Here is an 18431-nt window from a genome sequence, read left to right as displayed (position 1 = left end):
TAGAGCCTGCTTTTGGGAGGGGTAATTTTGCAGTACTTCAAGTGTCGACATAGCGGACGGCGATTGGGCCAGGTCATCTACTATATTATAATTCTGTGCCACTCTGGAATGAGGATTAAATGTCGATTTGTGTGCTACTCCCTTTGGTGGCTTTATCGTTAGCTTAGGAATGATGGGTGGCACAACTTTGGTTGAAGTTGTTGTCAAAATACTAGGTTGATCAATAGCCTTGTTGTTCGACACCTGTGGATTCCCGTAATCTTCATTCCTTGTCGATATCAAAGCATCATTTTTCTATTTTGAAATGGATAGCATAAGGACTTGGGATGGGGAAGCATTTTCATTAGCAACCAGATTGGTTCCTGGGTTTGGAAAAGGATCAGTCAATACTGTTGAGGTTTTTGAATTCTTAAAGAATTTCTTCACTTCAGCTTTATATGGACAATATCTCATCCGATGATCCTCATCGCATATGAGGCATGGCTGAGTAGGTTTGTTTTTCCCAGAAGGGTTTGCAGAAGATTTTTCAAGAGATGAATCATCCCGTTTCTTCTTTTTTCTCTTCCCTTTCTTCTTGCCTCCTGGTTGCTTCGGTTCTTTGCCTTTGTCAGTTGACACGGCATTAACCTCTGAGGCTAGAATTTCTTCATTTTCATTTTGATTACAAATATTATGGGCTTTCTTAGATGTAGCCTTTGTCGATTTCGTGCTCGTCATACCTATCACGCTATCGCCAACATGGGAGTCTTTGTTTGATTTAGGAGGAGGAGGAACAAAAAGTTTTGGTCTTGGAGCATCAGGGATTTTGTCATAGAGCGTACCAGACTGAGTATAGATCAAGTCTAGATATTACGCACGATCAATCACCTGCTCTTCAGTGCCAACCCCTCCCTTTGCCACATCTTCTGTTATAGAAGGTAACAAAGACTTAATAAATCATTCAACTAGTAGCTAATCAGGGACATATTTTTTTACCATTCTACGATGACGTCACCATTCATGAATATGATCGGATATGTGAGTAGCCATCGTTTGCTTGAAATTGGTAAGAAGCTTTGTTCCTGTTTCATACCTTATTGGTAATTGAAAATGGGTTAAAAAGGTTGTGGCAAGGGCATTGAAGTTATCAAATGAAGCTCTAGGAAATTCGATGTACCATTTTGCTGCTGGACCAGTTAACGTTCGCTGAAAAAGGTGAAGCCTGATCGAATCATCATTGAGAGTGTTGGATGAACACCATAGATGAAAGGTCATCACATGATTCGAAAGGTCTTCACCCATATTTCCATTAAATTTAGGAATATCTAACGGAAGTTTATGAGGAATCGCCGGCCACCAAGGGGCATAAGCGATTGGATCGTTCGTTAGCTGATTTAGATATGGTAACTCTAGAGTCGCCATAAAGGGCAACTGTTGATTCAGGTTCGGCGAAGCATACCCAGGATAAGATGGGATCGCTTGAGTAGTGGGTCTTTGCATACTAGCATAATGTATTTGATGCTGATAACTTTGATAAGGTGGTTGGGCATAACCAATTTGAGATGATTGGTGATAACCATTTTGAATATACGGCTGCCCATTACCTGCAAAGTTTTGCTACTCAGGTCCTTGGTAAGCTTGTTGGAATTGTGGTTGTTGATGTTGCACCAGCCATGGTTGTGAAACCATTTGTTGTTGCCAAATACTGGAAATTTGACCAAGATGAGGGGTAATAGTACCCGTTTGAGCCTGAGTCACTCCAGTTAAGGAGCCACTAACTGGCAATTGCGGTTGTGTCACAGAGACAAGAGGCTATTGTACAACGACCTGAGAAACTTGAGGTTGGCATACAACAGGAAATGCTTGTACTTGCGACACTATCACAATAGATAGTGTAGTGGGGATATTCGACATAGGGAGACTCGGTTGCATTGAGTATACAACTCTTGGTTGTTTAGGCAGTATTGGCACCCAACCGCTGGATGTGATTCCAATTTGACCTAAATTCGGTTGTGAACTCTCATATGGTTGTTCTCCCGGAGGGAACAATGAAAGGGTGTAGTGCCATCCATATGGCGGAAATCAAGTGCTCAAAGGAATGATTAGCCTTTGGAGACCAGACTGCCCAAATTGATTTTGTTGTGAAGGATCAATTTGTTGAGATTCAACATAAGAGATTCCAGATACTATTCCGGATGAACAAACGGGAACAGACCATACTGTCAAAACAGTCCCTGGGTGGACTCCTTCTAGTAGTTAAGAGCTAGTTGGGACAAATGATATACCAGCGAACATCGTCGAAGTGGTGGCAGGAGGTTCTGCTACCATTGTATCGGATGAGACAGTCCTAGATGTCGATGGTTGTCCAGACATATCGAGTTTATCCAAAAGATTTCCCAGCGATTCTACAAGAACTTGCGATGAAGGGGTATTAACTTATGAAGTAGAAGGATATAGGTGGATCCCAGTCCCAAAATGCGATGGAATACTGGATGGGAGATCCTTCGTAATCTCTTCTATAGCAATCAATCCGGGTGGAAGAGGCAGACCGTCAGGTCCGTAAAATATTTCTGGTGCCGAAGAGGGTATAGATTCTGCAGCGACAGATGCCGGAGGGGTAACACCTTCCGAATCAACTCTAGATGGAGCTGGTTCAGGAGTTGAAGTGTTTACTGTTACACTAGGATCAATTCCAATGTCCTCTTGTAACTGCAGAACTTCTTCTGTAGAGGCAGGGATACCAGAAATGGTTGGAGTAACTGGAGTCTTAGAGGATGTTGAAACACAAGTTTCAAACAAACCAGGAAACTTTGACCCAGTTAAATGAGTTCGCTTGGCTCGGAATGGTTTCATTTCTAGAGTCAAAGACGGTTGACTCGTTAGTCTCCGTGAACGACAGGGTTTTGATTGACTTTCTTCCATGATTGTGGATTATTTGATCAACTCAAAATAAGAGGGGAAAATGTTATTCCGTATTAAATGAATTTTAAACACTTTGACACAACTTGCTTTTTTAGTTTTTAAGAGTCGAGAAAAAGCTAAAGATGACTCTAGTCGTCTTCGATTTTTAATGAGCCTGAAGTGACAAGTGCTCAAATGAACCTTTTCCTTTAAGGAATCTGAAAAGGAACAAAATAGACTACTCTGGAAATCTAGACAGAGGGATTACCAAACCAATCACAAAACTACATAATACTTTTTATGGTACGACAGTCAATCTTCCCAAATGATGTGTTCAGTGCATTGCGATCGATAGGGTGGTAGACACGGCTTCCTAAGGATAAAGGATATAGCCTATTGTGGTCTCCCAATATATACTCGATGGTACGTGTGAGCACAAGTCCGTACTGGCACTTGTCGTCTCAAAGAGGAGGAATCACCCAACCTACGATGAAAGCGATAATTACCAGGATTTATGACGCTGGAATACGTCTCTAGCCTAGACTTCTAGATGTTGTGTGTTAGGTTCCAAAGCGTTTTTATGTTCATTGAATTTATTTTACAGTTGATCTTTGTTAAGAAGTTTGCCTTTCAAGTTCACCGCGTGATGTAGAAATACAATTTCTAAAATTCAATCTAAGATGATAAGCAGTCATTTAATCTTCTTTTTGCAATGAAAATCCTAGCTACTAAGGAAAGAGAAATGAAATCCTTTCAACATAGAGTAGAGAGCACACACTAGATGCACTGTCCTAAATCAAAATCAACAAGCAGTCTAAATGCAAATGCACATGCATGTATTTGTTTTCCGCTTTCTTAATGTGTGAATGACAAAAAGAATGCTAAATACAAATCTGAATTATCTCTTCTTTCGAAGCAATAGTACTAACGATTTTCTTTTCAAAAAACGACAGGAAGGGAAGACGACACTTTGCGATTTTGAATTGAAAACTTCTTTCGACACTTGAAATAATTATAAATTCAGATAAAATACAAGAGTAACAGTGTAATCGACTATCAAAAAAATAAATATTCTTTTCTTTGACTGAAAACGACACTTGCGACACTTTCAAATCAAAAGACGACAGTTCGATTAAGCTACCATTTTGTAAATGAGAACTGTGAATGGCGAAAAATACATAAAACATTCACAAATCTTTGTATAATGGAGGCTGAATGATGCAAAAGAAGGGGGTTTTCTACAATGGTCTACTGATCATAGACAACAAAACTCCTGAATAAAACTGAAGACAGTGAAGAAAAAACCAAAATCTGGAGGCAGATCTAGTCTTGCCTGATCATCGCACCTGTAAAATAGGGAAACAGGGATGCATCCCACCTACTGCACAGGGAGGTGCAATGCATCCAGATTGCCAAGAAGACAAGGTGAGATGGTCCAGGGACGAGACTTTAAATTTTCTTTTGGTCACAGTTTGCAGTTTAGTTCAGGTATTTAGGTCGAGCAAATGATAGTCAGTAACTACAAAGTATAGGGCTGATCTAATGAGGTTACTCAAGCTACCTCTAGGGCACTTAGGATGTTTTCAAGTCAATTTTTTATTTCATAAACAAACCCGAAGATTGACTGAAGCAACATTGATCTACTTTGTACTTGCATAGAAAGTGCAGTTCGAAGGCTAGTTGGCTTGACTTCGGGCTCCATCTGTGGTTTATGAATCAAACAAATAGAGACAAGCAATCAAACTAATCGCTCCCCAGTGGAGTCACCATTTTGTTATTGGGAAATCTAGTGTCTATTCAGAGCTGCTAGTCCCACTAAGATGAGTAGCTATCTTAGAAACAAACAGATTAAAGTCACTTGTTTTTCCTTTACGAGAGGGAGATGAGAAAGAAGCAAAGAGTACCAACCTCAGTCTTCCGCTTGGCTCCTTGCTTGTTTCCTTTCCCCTTTGACAAAATCTCGCCACTACTTCCTTAATTGCCCCGCTTCAAAGAACACCTGTAGATTCATAGCAGCATAATACCATCAAAGCATAAAGATCTTTCATTGTAAACAATATAGGATTATATATATATTGACCATACAAGTGCATATATCAACACAATATTAAGAGATACACAAGAATATGGAGGAAAACTCAAATAACTTTATTAGTAAAAGTAGTAGAGGAGAGGATTACAACCACCTGGTTTGACCCAGTTCCATCCTCCTAGCATGAAAGCCCTCTTCACCTCATAGAAAGCAAGATCACCCAACAATGTCTTCAAAGAGAAACCAACAACACTTCCCTGCAAATTATAAAATTCTAGCCCTCTGGATCTCTTGGATGAGGGATCCATATATAGATGTTTATAGGGGAGTGAGTCAGTTTCTGGGATTTTGATTAGTTTCATTTCACTGATAGTTCTTGGTTCCACATGGAGATTTTAGATCCCTTACTCATCCCTGGGCGAACTCAGAGAGGCAAGTGTCAAATTGGCAGTTTCTAGAAGATTCTCTGGGTTTCCACCTAGCAAACTGCTTGTGCCATTTGTCTGCTCTCGCTCATCATACCTTATAGAAGGGATTTCTAGTATGCATCACACTTTTTGCATGTGGTAGGTGAGATGCATCACACCTTTAGCACTGGGCAGTTTGTATGGTCTTGCTTTAACCAGTTCTGAGTAGTTTTTCATAGAGAACTTCTGGGAGATGATGTAACCAACTGACCTTACTCCTTTAGGGTATGAAACAACACTTTTAGGGGCTTAGAAGCCCTTTGTTTATGAACATGTATGATTGGGTTTGTAGTGCCCAAATATGTCTATAACAGGAAGGATCCAGAGCAGAACTGGACCAAACTCCATTTCATCGCGATTGATGACATTGTGTTCATTGTGCTCGATTCATCCCAACTCAAGTGGCGTGCCCTAGATCTGGCAGTGAATGATGAGATAGTGATACATAAACATAAGGATTCCACCAAACTGCGACATAGTAGAAGCGGAATGAGAAGATCACCGAGGAGGTAAGGGCTTCCCATGAGGCAACAAAGGCCACCGCAGAACAAACCAAGGCTGCCAAAAAAGTAGTAGTAGCACCAGCCACAGGGACCACCATGATGCAGGAGGAAAGAGGCCCAGACCTGACCATAGGACAAGGGACAGATGAAACGGCAGAAGGCGCAGACCTAAGCATGACACCTACGTAACTGAAACGACCACGCGGTACAAAATGAACGGGGCCACGAAAGAAGACCAAGGCTTCCAAACTTGATGGTGAACTCATTACACTAACAGAGGGTGACCTATACGACATCGACGATGCAGTTCACGAGGTCACCAGGGAAGCACTCCAAGAAGCAATGACGGAGCAGCAGAATGTGTTGTGGGCCCTTAAGGTGCAACTGCAGGAACTTTAGGTGCGGACCCCACAAGAAGGAATGGTAGCCACCTACGGTGCTGCAGGTACATCTGCAACAGAGCAGATGTTGTAGGCCAAAATGGCTAACACTGTCGTGCTGCCGAAAGGAGAACTGAGAGCAGACAACATGGAAGACAGAGCTGTGGTGGGCTGGATCAAGGGATTTGGCTACCCTTCCGTGAGATATATTATACCAGTTGCAGGACGGAGCGACAACAGAACTCCGTGCTAGAGAAGGATGCGCAGTGAAAATGCTCAGTGAACAATGAATCAACATCGAGCAACTTAGCCTACAACACGATGAAGCGTTGGTGTAGAATTAGCAGCTGAAGCAGATAGTAGAGGGAGCATGTCACTGTGCCCCAAAGCTAGAAATTGTGACAAACCTACCAATAGGAGTGTGGATTCAAAAATTGGCTAGTGGATTCCGCGAGGCAAAAGAGGAAGCAACGAGGATCCTGCTGGACCTCAACCTTCAGGTTGCTGAATTGCGATTAAAGGTGTAGTCATCCACGGCCCCAGAAGTTCTGGAACAGTGCGCTGATGCTATTCAAAAGGGGTTGGAGGAAATATGATAGGCAGTGAAGACCTATACAATGATGTTGGAAGAATCCTTCATGGTCCTAACTTCCCTACAGGAGGACCCCACCATACAGTGCTTGGAAATAGAGGTGGGGAGCTTCAAATGCAATGTGATAGTGTGCGCGAGATGGCACAGATAGTAGTCTTGACCCAGTGACTCGCAAAGCTACAACAAGCAAAGGTGTTGAAGGAACAAGTGGATGTCGTGTGCCAAAAAGAGACAGTACTTAAAGCATGCATCTAGCCTTGGATTGATGAGGCCTTCCTCATCACTGCCGACATCGAAGGAAAACTTGCACATATGAGAGTGATGCATTCTTTAAGACAAGGCTTTGACTCTAATAGTGAGCATTCAGCCGAGCATGTAGAGTAGATCCAGCGGATGACAAAGTAGTGTGTTGCAGACCTTCACGTAGCCAAGACACAATTGGAAGGGCTTCATGTTAGGATCTCCGCACAGTGACTCGTGTTGGGTGCCTATTAGGCAGCAGATCCCCCCACAACATGTTTTTAGGGCTTAAAGCCTGAGTTTTGGTCAATGTAATGCAAAAACTCCGCGAAGTATGGGCGTGAAGCATGAAAGTCTAGGATGAGTCATAGGGTTGTCCACCCTAAGAATTGTAAAATAATGTAAAGTTGTGTCATCCTACCCATGGTCTGCGGACCATGGGATTGTACAAATAGAGTGAGGCTCTAAGTGTAAATATAGTCTTTGGAGTAAGCAAGTAATAGATAGATGCGAAGGCATGGTCAGAGAATAGAGTGAAAGTTGAAGTGTTTTGGGTCATAGTAGTAGGAAGAGGCTCAGTAGCTGAGTGCGTGGACCCCTGTAGTTGAGTGCGCAGAGCAGAGTTAGGTCTGTAAGTGGGATTGTACTTGGAATTGAAAGCTAATAAAGAGAAGTTTATTCTATGCATCTATTTTGAATCTATATGTTGATGTTATGCGTTACTTTACTCTATTATTTACTGCATGCAATCGATAATTACATGTATGATTGCTTATAAGTAAATTGAATCTAAGTAATCAGTTAATGGAGACTAAATAATGAGGACTTGGGTAAATAACATGGGTCACGCTGTGACTAGAACTGCACGAAGACAATATCACAGGGTGCGGGGCACCCATAGGTGCGTAGCGTAGTAAGTGCGAAGGTTGGGCCGCATACCAATCACCACATATCAGACATGCCTAGGGTGTGGAAACCTGGTTGTAGCACCCTCCCATACTAATTCGGGTGAGACCTCAGTTTGTGCTCCGCGGACTATTACCAAAAGGGCTGTTGAGAATGCAACAAGATGATGGAGCTTAGTGGAAAGGAGTCGCCTTCACTAAGTGAGCCCGTAGGCTATTTTTGGCGCAAATTCTATTTTTACACATATGGATCATGGTCTATGAGTTGCAGGATGCTGTTTAAGGATGATTGGTCATGTTGGGAAAAATATATGGACTTCTATTTTTGGTTCACAGCGGAGTGATCAGAGTCTAGTTTTAAACTGCCAGGCTGAAAATAGAAACAATCAAATATTATTAGCCCTTAGTAATATTTGGACTCTAAACATTATCTTATTCTCTTGGAGCACTTAAGTTCGAGCTACAAATGTGGCACATGCAGCTGATAGAAGGAATCACGTGGTTTCTTATGTGTTAGTTGAGCTATTGCATGGAGGACTTCAGTTAGAACTCATGCATGTGAGTTCTGTGGAGTTGGATGTGGAGTTGATGGAGTTGTGTTCAGTTTGACTTAGTTGAACTAGTTTTATTTAGTCTAACTAAAGAATACACTAGTGATGAGTTGTGTGAATTGATTTTTAATTAATTCACTAATTATTAACTCATAAAGCAACTAAAGAATACATCAGTTAACTTAGTTCATGGACAGTTCAACAGAGACAAGTGTTAGAGGTAAGTGAAAGGGTGAGTTGTGACTATCAGTTGTGCAGGAGATTTGCACATACATGGGATTGAGTTATGCCAATGAGGACTGCGTAGTGTGGGCCAATACCAAGGCAATTGTAGCTTGTGATCACGTGATTTTCACTTTGGATTGTGCAGTGGAGGCAGGAAAATCAACGGAGGAGCTTTGAACCTGTGACTTGTTCGGATCTGAGCTAGTTTTGTGTGTAACAGGTGGAGATAGTACTAAGTACTTGTGAGGAGTATTGTTACATGTTCTCAATCATTATAATATATAGATAGTGTGGGGTTTTCAGCTGTATGCTTTCCCTGGGTTACATATTGTGTTAATGTGTGCATACGATTGATGTTTCATTGTTTTTAATGCTGCTAAATTGATGATCAATGTAGAGGAGGTTATGTATTATGCATGTATTCCACAATAGTGTATAATCGAGATAATATCTGTGAATAAGTGTTTAATTATTAAAAATTTCTACAAGGGCCAGTAGTACTGGGATTTTCTTGGCTAAATCACTTCTGAACCTAGGTCAGGCCCCATTAAGCCAACACCATCTCCCATCCATTTTTCCTATATAAACCTCCCTTCTTCCCAAGCACAAGTGAGTGTTGATGTTGGTGTGCTTATGCTATTTCATTTTGGAGTATACAACAAGCTATTACTAGTTGTAGCTATCTAGTTGTGTGAGGGAGAAGTGTGATTTGGTTTGGAGTGAAGCCTAAAGGGAAGATCCTTAAAACTATTGTTGAATGAGGCCATCATGGAATGCTAGCAGAAGTGTGTGGGAACCTGGTCTTGTCAGAGGAGGACTGAAACGTCAAGACAAATGGTTGTAATCTCTCTTTGATATTAATATATGCAACTATCGATTGATTTCCTACATGTTTTGTCATATTACACATTCATGGATTAATGTTTCTTGACTTGTTAAGTAGGTTGAATTGCAATTTGTCTATTATTATGTTTGTTGTCTATTGTTGTTTACTTGTTTCAGGTGCTTGAAGAAGGAAGTGAGAGATAGCTGGAGCGAGCAAGCAAGGAAATCATCAAACAGGATAAGCGGACCAAGAGGTAGGTACTCTTGATTGATTCTTACCTAAGGAAGTCTTAAATAGAATGTATCTACTGTAGCTAGACCCATTATCAGTCTAGAGGAATTTGTTCGTGTCTAAACTTATAATTTTACTTCACCACAGGGCGGCCATGTAAAATCATTCAGTTGGGTCGTTCAGTGTGAGGGCGCACCCAGGCACATGAGCCCGTATCAAAAGTTCTAAGTTGTGACGCGGGGTGGGCCTTGTGCACGTTCGTGTTGCTTGTTTGCCTAGCTCTCCCTTGTGCCTTTGTTTCGGTTGTGTGTGGGTAACCATGTAAACTCGTTCGAGCAGGTTGGGTCGTATCATGTGAGGGCACCCATGTAAACTCATTCAGTCATGTCAGGTCGGGTCGTGTCGTCTGAGGGCTCCCATGTAAACTCGTTCGGGAGGGTTGTGTTCCATGTAAACTCATTCGGGCGGGTCATTTGAGGGCGGCCATGTAAACTCGTTCGGGTGGGTCATTTGAAGGTGCCTGTGTAAACTCATCCAGGTGGGTCATTTTCCATGTAAACTCATTTAGGTAGGTCGTTTGAGGGCGGTCGTGTAAACTCGTTCGGGCGGTTCATTTGAGGGCACCCGTGTAAACTCGTTTAGTCGGGTTGTTTAGTGTGAGGGTGCACCTGGGCATATGAGCGCATATCAAAAATGCTAATTTGTGACCTAGGGTAGGCTGTGTGCACGTTCGTGCAGCTTGTTTTCCCAACTCTCCCTTACGCCTTCGTTTTGTTCATGTGTGGGTGCCCATGTAAACTCGTTCGAGTGGGTTGTTTGAGGATAGCTATGTAAACTCATTCAGTTGGGTCGTTCAGTGTGAGGGGAGCCTAGGCACACGAGCCCATATAAAAAATGCTAAGTTGTGACCTGGGGTGGGCCTTGTGCATGTTCGTAAGGCTCACTTTCCTGGATCTCCCTCGTGACTTCATTTTAGTCGTGTCTGGGCACACATGTAAACTCATTCAGTCAGGTTGGGTCATGTCGTGTGAGGGAACCCATGTCAACTCATTTGGGAGGGTTTTTTGCCATGTAAACTTGTTCAGGCAGGTCATTTGAGGGCACCCATGTAAACTCGTTTGGGCGGGTTGTTTTCCATGTAAAATTGTTTGGGCGAGTCGTTTGAGGGCGGCTATGTAAACTCGTTTGGTTGGGTTGTTTGAGGGCACCCGTGTAAACTCATTTGGTCAGGTCATTCAGTGTGAGGGTGCACTCAGGCACACGAGCCCGTATCGAAAATGCTAAGTTGTGACCCGGGGTGGGCCGTGTGCACGTTCGTGCAGCTTGTTTCCTCGGATCTCCCTTGTGCCTTCGTTTCAATCGTGTGTGGGCGCCCATATAAACTCGTTCGGGCAAGTCGTTTGAGGGCAATGATGTAAAATCATTTGCTTCAGTCATTCATTATGAGGGCACACCCGGGAACATGAGCTCGTATAAAAATGCTAAGTTGTGACCCTAGATGGGCCTCATGCATGTTCATGTGGCTCGTTTGCCTGGCTCTCCCTTGTGCCTTCATTTTGGTGATTTCTGGTCACCCATGTAAAATCGTTTGGGTGGGCTGAGTCGGGTCATGTGAGGGCTCCCATGGAAACTTGTTCAGTTGGGTTGGGTCAGGTCGTGTGAGGGAATCCATGTAAACTTGTTTGGGTGTGCTTTTCTTTTCGTGTGAAAAGTGGGCTGGTAATTGAGATGTTTGTTCAGGTCTACCTAAAGGATGGCCTTGGGTCATTTGTAGGGTGGCTGATTTTCATCTACTCTCCATCCCCACTCGGTAGCACATGAGTGGTAATGTTGGCCATGCTCATCTTGGTCCCTTGGTCGGCTTTTCGTGTGAAAGGTGAGTTGGTAATTAAGTTGTTTTTTCGGGTTTGCCTGAAGAATGGCCTTGGGTCATTTGTAAGGTGGCCGATTTTCATCTTCTCTCCATCCTGACTGGGTAGCACATGAGTGGTGATGTTGGCCATGCTCATCCTGAGAGGCATATGTGAACAATTCCCCTTCTTCTCTCTAAGTTCTTGGAGTTTTATGGGTTGTTGTGGTGCGGCTCCTTGGCTCATCCTGGTCCCTTGTGCCCGTCCAAATGATACAAGTGATAGGTTTGCTTCTCGTGTGAAAGGTGGGTTGGTAATTGAGTTATTTTTCGGGTTTTCCTGTAGAATGACATTGGGTCATTTTTAGGGTGGCCGATATTCATCTTCTTTCCATCCCCACTCAATAGTAAATGAGCAGTAATGTTGGCTATGCTCGCCCCAGGAGGCATATGTGAACAATTACCCTTATTATATCTAAGTTCTTGGAGTTGTATGGGTTGTTGTGGTGTGGCTCCTTGGCTCGTCTTGGTCCCTCGTGCCTATCCAAATGATAAAAGTGATAGGTTTTATTTTTGTGTGAAAGGTGGGTTAGTAATTGAGTTGTTTTTTGGGGTTTACCTGAATGATAGCCTTGGGTCATTTGTAGGGTGGCCAATTTTCATCTTCTCTCCATCCCCACTCGGTAGCTCATGAGTGATAATGTTGGCCACGCTCATCCTGGGAGGCATATGTGAACAATTCCCCTTCTGATCTCTAAGTTCTTGGAGCTGTATGGGTTGTTGTGGTGTGGCTCACTGGCTTGTCCTAGTCCCTTGTGCCCATCCAAATGATAAAAGTGATAGGTTTACTTTCTATGTGAAAGGTGGGTTGTTAATTGAGTTGTTTTTTGGGTTTTCCTGAATGATGGCCTTGGGTCATTTGTAGGGTGGCCAATTTTCATCTTCTCTCCATCCCCACTCAGTAGCACATGAGTGGTAATGTTGGCCATGCTAGTCCCGGGAGGCATATGTGAACAATTACCCTTCTCCTCTCTAAGTTCTTGGAGTTGTATGGGTTGTTGTGGTGTGGCTCCCTGGCTCATCCTAGTCCCTTGTGCCCATCCAAATGATACAAGTGATAGGTTTGCTTTTCATGTGGAAGGTGGGTTGGCAATTGAGTTGTTTTTTCCGGTTTGCCTGAATGATGGTCTTGGGTCATTTGTAGGGTGGCCAATTTTCATCTTCTCTCCATCCCCACTAGGTAGAACATGAGCGGTAATGTTGGCCATGCTTGTCCCTATCCCTCGTGGTCGTCCGAATGATAAAAATGATAATTTTTCTTGATGCTCCTTTGTGCCTTCATTGTTGTGGTCCCAAATGGAAGCTCCAAAACTCCGTCATGCTTATGTCTCTATCATGCCCCTCGGTCGTTGCAAATAGAAAATTTTTATTGGGTTGGGTAGCCATGTGTGGCTCCATTGAAATTGGCTGCTCATTATATTGTTCACCTCCTCCCTATTTGGTGCAGAGGGGTTTGCTTTTTGTGTGAAAAGTGGGTTGGTAATTGAGTTGTTTTTTTAGGTTTTCCTGAATGTTGTAGCTCCAAATCTCACTCTTATGGTTTGTGATGCTGCACTCATGGCCTAGGGCAACCCCTCCTTCTAGACCTGGTCCTAAAATTTAAAAAACAATGTTTTATCCCTTATATGCGACATTTCCCTGAGTTAAACACGTGTATACGTAGGTCTGTGTATACCCAACCCACGTATATGTATTAAAACACTTAAAAAAAATATAAAACTCCTTAATTTCAGGTGGAGATTGCGTGTTTTACCTGCTGATCACCTGTTAGTGCCCGTGGCCCAACTGTTCCCAACCAACTCCCAACTAAAAAAATACTTTGGGAGAGGTATAAAAAGACCTCAAAGGGAAGGCCTAAGGGAGGAGAGAAGAGAGAGAAAGGTTATTATGCTGAGATTTTTCCCCTTACCAGGTCTGAAGTCCCTTGTGCCTTCTGCACTTCCCCCATTTGTACAGGAAACCCTTGTTTCCTTGTGTGTTGATGTTCATCCACTACTTATGACATCATGGAGTAAGTCATGGAAGGAGTTTGTTAAAGGCTTGAGGCTGGAACGGATCCGGAAGGAAGCTTTGCTTGGAGCCTGCTAAAGGTGACTCAGGTGAAATTATTCCTTTTTTGTATTTTATTTGTTTATAATAAAAGAAACACATGTCTTGGTTCCTGATGTGAATCTTCTTTATGTTTATGATATTCATGTTAGAATTCATATGTGAATGGTTGTTTATATTTCATAACTAACTACCTTTCTTCATAACATGAAGATGGTTTCTTTATAAGTTTTTGTCCATATGCTGCTGTGTTCTTTGGAATGGGTTGTTTTGCAGGACAAAGGAGCAAGAGGAACTTGAAGAAGGGTTTGGACCCTTGAGGACCTTCTCAAACGTAGGAAATAAGGTACGTTCCCTTATCCTAGAATTTGCTTATAATAGCATAATGGCTGTGTGAATGTGTGTTTCTCTGTATAGACAACTTTCAGTCTGCTAGGGTTTCAACCCAAAAAGCCCTAGGGGAACATTTCCCTCAACACTGAAGAATGGCCTTGGGTCATTTGTAGGGTGGCTAAATTTCATCTTCTCTCCATATCCACTTGGTAGTACATGAGTGATAATGTTGGCCATGCTTGTCCCGGGAGGCATATGTGAACAATTCCCCTTCCGCTCTAAGTTCTCGGAGTTGTATGGGTTGTTGTGGTGTGGCTCCCTGTGATGGCTAGCCTCTTCATTGTTTGGCTATTTATGGTGCTGATTTTTTGTGCTTGTACTCTTTCTATGTTGGCATTGTTAGTTGAGATGAATAAATTTAAGAGGAACGTGGAAGGGTTTTGGTTGTAAACCACCTACTGCCCCCTCTTGCTTGTTTTTTCTGTCGGGCGATGTGAGGAGCTATTCTCCTTATTGTAAAGTTAAGGGTTGGCATTCCTTTCAAAGTGCACATATTATGTGGTTGTGTTGGATTTAAGGTTTTGATAGATGTGGTGGCCCATATGTTTGATCAAGTGGTCAGCTTTTCCTTGCATCTCACATGCGTGGTAGACTTTTTCGGCTGGAAATGTTAAGTCACAATGTTTATGGGTATTCGTTGTTTCAATTGTGTATGCGATCATGGTCCAATGGGGAGGAGGCTTGCTACGTCGATGGTGGGGGATACCTGGAAGTAGGATTTTGAGGTGGAACACTTCGACCTCTCTCCTCTATGTGGCAGTGGATGTAGATGAAAAGTATTGATTTTCTAGTTGGCAAAGCTATGGGAAATCTCCTAGGTTGCCTGTACGTAGGGTGCGTGGGGTGCGGAGCTTCTCGATCCCTCCTCTTGTTTGGATATGTTCGTGTATTGAGTAGTGAGCCTCTTGATTTACATTTATTTTCTTCCTTTGCCTTCACATCGTGGTTTCTGTAGGTGGTCAAGTGATCGAGGTCCACCATCGTTGCTTTCTGGGTGGACTCCTGGGTGGCCTCGGTGCAGGGCGAGGAGGGTCAGGGGGCATTTCTAAGAGAGGTTGTGGGCTCAGTTGGTATTGTTTTATTTCCTTCCTTTGCCTTTACATTGATGCTACCCCAGGTGATCATGTGATCAAGGTCCATCGTTGTTGTTGTCCGGGTGGACTCCTAGGTGGCCTCTGTGTGGGGAGGGGAGGGTTGGGGGGAATTTCTAATGGAGGTTGCGGGATCAATTTGTCTTGTATTATTTCCTTCCTTTGACTTTGCGTCGAGGCTGCCATAGGTGATCATCCGATCGAGGTCCACTGTTGCTGCTATCCAGGTGGACTCCTAGGTGGCATCAGTGCAGGGTGGGGAGGTTTGTATGGCCTCTCTAATATAGGATTTGCGATCGGTCATCCTACTTTTATTTTCTTCCTTTTACTTCGCATCGAGGCTTCCACAGGTGATTGAGAGATTGAGGTCCACCATTGCTGCTATCCGGGTGGACTCCTAGGTGGCCTCGGTGTGGGGCGACGAGGGTTGGGGCTCATTTATAATATAGAGGTTGCGTGGTTGGTCATTCTCCATTTATTTCCTTTGCATCGAGACTTCTGCAGGATATTGGGAGATCGAGGTCCACCGTTGCTACTGTCTGGGTGGACTCCTAGGTGGCCTTAGTGTGGGGCGTGGAGGTTTTTGGAGGCATTTCTAAGGAAGTGGGTGAGTGATTGCTCATTTTCTTGTTGGTTGGGTCATGGTTACAAACTCTGAAGTGGCCTTGGTGCATTGTGACTCAGAAGGTCTACCCATTTGTTCACCATGTCCTTAGCATGTTGTGTCTATTCCCTTCTTAGGATGTAAGAGGTGCAAGGCATAAAAGTTTTACATGATATTTTGATATCTCTTTGACTTGATGGGTGTTCAGGTTGGCTCTTGGTAAGAGAGCACCCGAAATGCCCTTTGAAGTGGGAGGGTGCTACTTGGTTGATCCTGCCAGTAGTCATATTCTTGTCTCAAAGATTAAGCCATGCAAGTCAAAGTATGAACTAATTCAGAATATGAAACTACAGATGGCTCATTAAATCAATTTTTTTTTGATGGTACCATACTACTCGGATAACCGTAGTAATTCTAGAGCTAATACATGCACCACCCTTGTGTTGGCGATGCTTCATTCAAATTTTTTCCCTATCAACTTTCGATGGTATGATGGAGGCCTACCATGGTGGTGACGAGTGATGGAGAATTAGGGTTTGATTCTAGAGAGGGAGCCTGAGAAACGGCTACCACATCCAAGGAAGGGAGTAGGCATGCAAATTACCCAATCTTGACATGGGGAGGTAGTGACAATAAATAACAATATTGGGCTCATCGATTCTGGTAATTAGAACGAGTACAATCTAAATCCCTTAATGAGGATCCATTAGAGGGAAATTCTAGTGCCAACAGCTGCATTAAATCCAGCTCCAATAGCCAATATTTAAGTTGTTGCAGTTAAAATGCTCGTAGTTGGATCTTGGGTCATAAAGGTCAGTCCGCCTACTCGGTGTGCACCTACCCTTCTGTCCCTTTTGTTGGTGGCATGCTCCTAGCCTTAATTGGCTGGGTCGCGACTTCGGTGCTGTTACTTTGAAAAAATTAGAGTGCTCAATTCAAGGTTATGCTCTAAAAACATTAGCATGGAATAACATGATAGGAGTCTGGTCTTATTGTGTTGGGCTTCAGGACCAAAGTAATGATTAACAGGGATTGTCGGGGGCATTCGTATATCATTGTTAGAGGTGAAATTATTGGAATTATAAAAGACGAGCCACTACGAAAGCATTTTCCAAGGATGTTTTCATTAATCAGGAATGAAAGTTGGGGGCTCGAAGACGATCAGATACCATCCTAGTCTCAACCATAAACAATGTCAACCAAGGATCCGCAGATTTTGATCTAAGGACTCTACCAGCACCTTCTGAGAAATTAGAGCATTTGGGTTCGGGGGGGGGGGGGGGGGGAGGATATGGTCGCAAGGCTAAAACTTAAAGGAATTGACGGAAGGGCACCACCAGGAGTGGAGCTTGTGGCTTAATTTGACTCAACATGGGGAAACTTACTAGGTTGATACATAGTAAGGATTGACAAATTGAGAGATCTTTCTTGATTCCATGGGTGGTGGTGCATGGCCTTTCTTAGTTGGTGGAGTGATTTGTCTAGTTAATTTTGATAATGAACGAGACCTCAGCTTGCTAACTAGCTACATGGAGGTTCCCCTTCATGGCCAACTTCTTAGAGGGACTATGGCCATTTAGGCCATGGAAGTTTGGGGAAATAATAGGTCTGTGATGCCCTTAGATGTTCTAGGCTGCATGCGTGCTACACTAATGTAGCCAACGAGTTTTTCTTCCTGATTCGAGAGGATCGGGAAATCTTCTCAAATTGCATCGTGATGGGGATAGACCATTGCAATTATTGGTCTTCAACGAGGAATTCCTAGTAGGCGTGTGTCATCAACTTGTGTTGACCACGTCCTTGCCCTTTGTACACACCACCCATCTCTCCTACCGATTGAATGATCTAATGAAGTGTTCGGATTGCGTTGATGACAGTGGTTCGCCACCATCGACGTCATGAGAAGTTCATTGAAGCTTATCATTTTGAGGAAGGAGAAGTTGTAACAAGGTTACCATAGGTGAACCTACGATAGGATCATTGATAGTAGGGGTTTTCTTTTTTAGTTTTGGTTGGATGGGTTTCGATTGCAATGTGGGCCCATGTGGTGTGTCTCTAGGGGAGCGAGTTTGGTGTTTGGTGGGAACATTGTTGGTTGCATGTCTTGAGGTCACGCTTGTTTTTTCATGTGTTCTTGAAAGACATGCTTGTTATTGTCCCACCCATACTTTATTTTTCTTCCTCCAATGTGTTTTTGTAGGGGGTTTGGAAGCTTGTTTCTTGGGAGCCCTCTCCGACGATCTATTTGGCGGGGCATGGTTGCTACAGTTGAGGTGCTTGGGCAATACGATGGATAAATTTAGACTCATTCATAACAGTGGTGCTCTATATTTTTCTCATCGGAAGGCATGGGACTCCATAGTTGGTTCTCTCGAAAAGCTAGCAGTGTTTTATGTGTTGCTTGGGTGAGATGTTTTTGGTCGTTGGGTCAAGGGAGTGGTTGCACACGCGCCTAGTACCTCAAAACTTCTGAGAGGGGAAATTGCCGAGGTGGGGTTATGTTGAAGCCCCGAAAATCGGGTCGACAACAAGGGGGATACCCACCTGGTCCGG

The 18431-nt window shown here is 43.2% G+C and overlaps 1 pseudogene; it reads left to right on the top strand.

Annotated features, from left to right (window-relative positions):
• Positions 1–16138: 16138 nt before the first annotated feature.
• LOC149265687 (18S ribosomal RNA) lies at positions 16139–17861 on the top strand (annotated as a pseudogene).
• Positions 17862–18431: the final 570 nt, after the last annotated feature.

Source organism: Pinus tabuliformis, chromosome 6 (genome assembly GCF_031772625.1).
Source record: "Pinus tabuliformis cultivar Carrire ecotype Pingquan chromosome 6, CPIR1, whole genome shotgun sequence".
Taxonomy (NCBI): Eukaryota; Viridiplantae; Streptophyta; class Pinopsida; order Pinales; family Pinaceae; genus Pinus; species Pinus tabuliformis.
The sequence above is the reverse complement of the archived record's forward strand: the minus strand, read 5'-3'. Positions and strand labels throughout refer to the sequence as shown.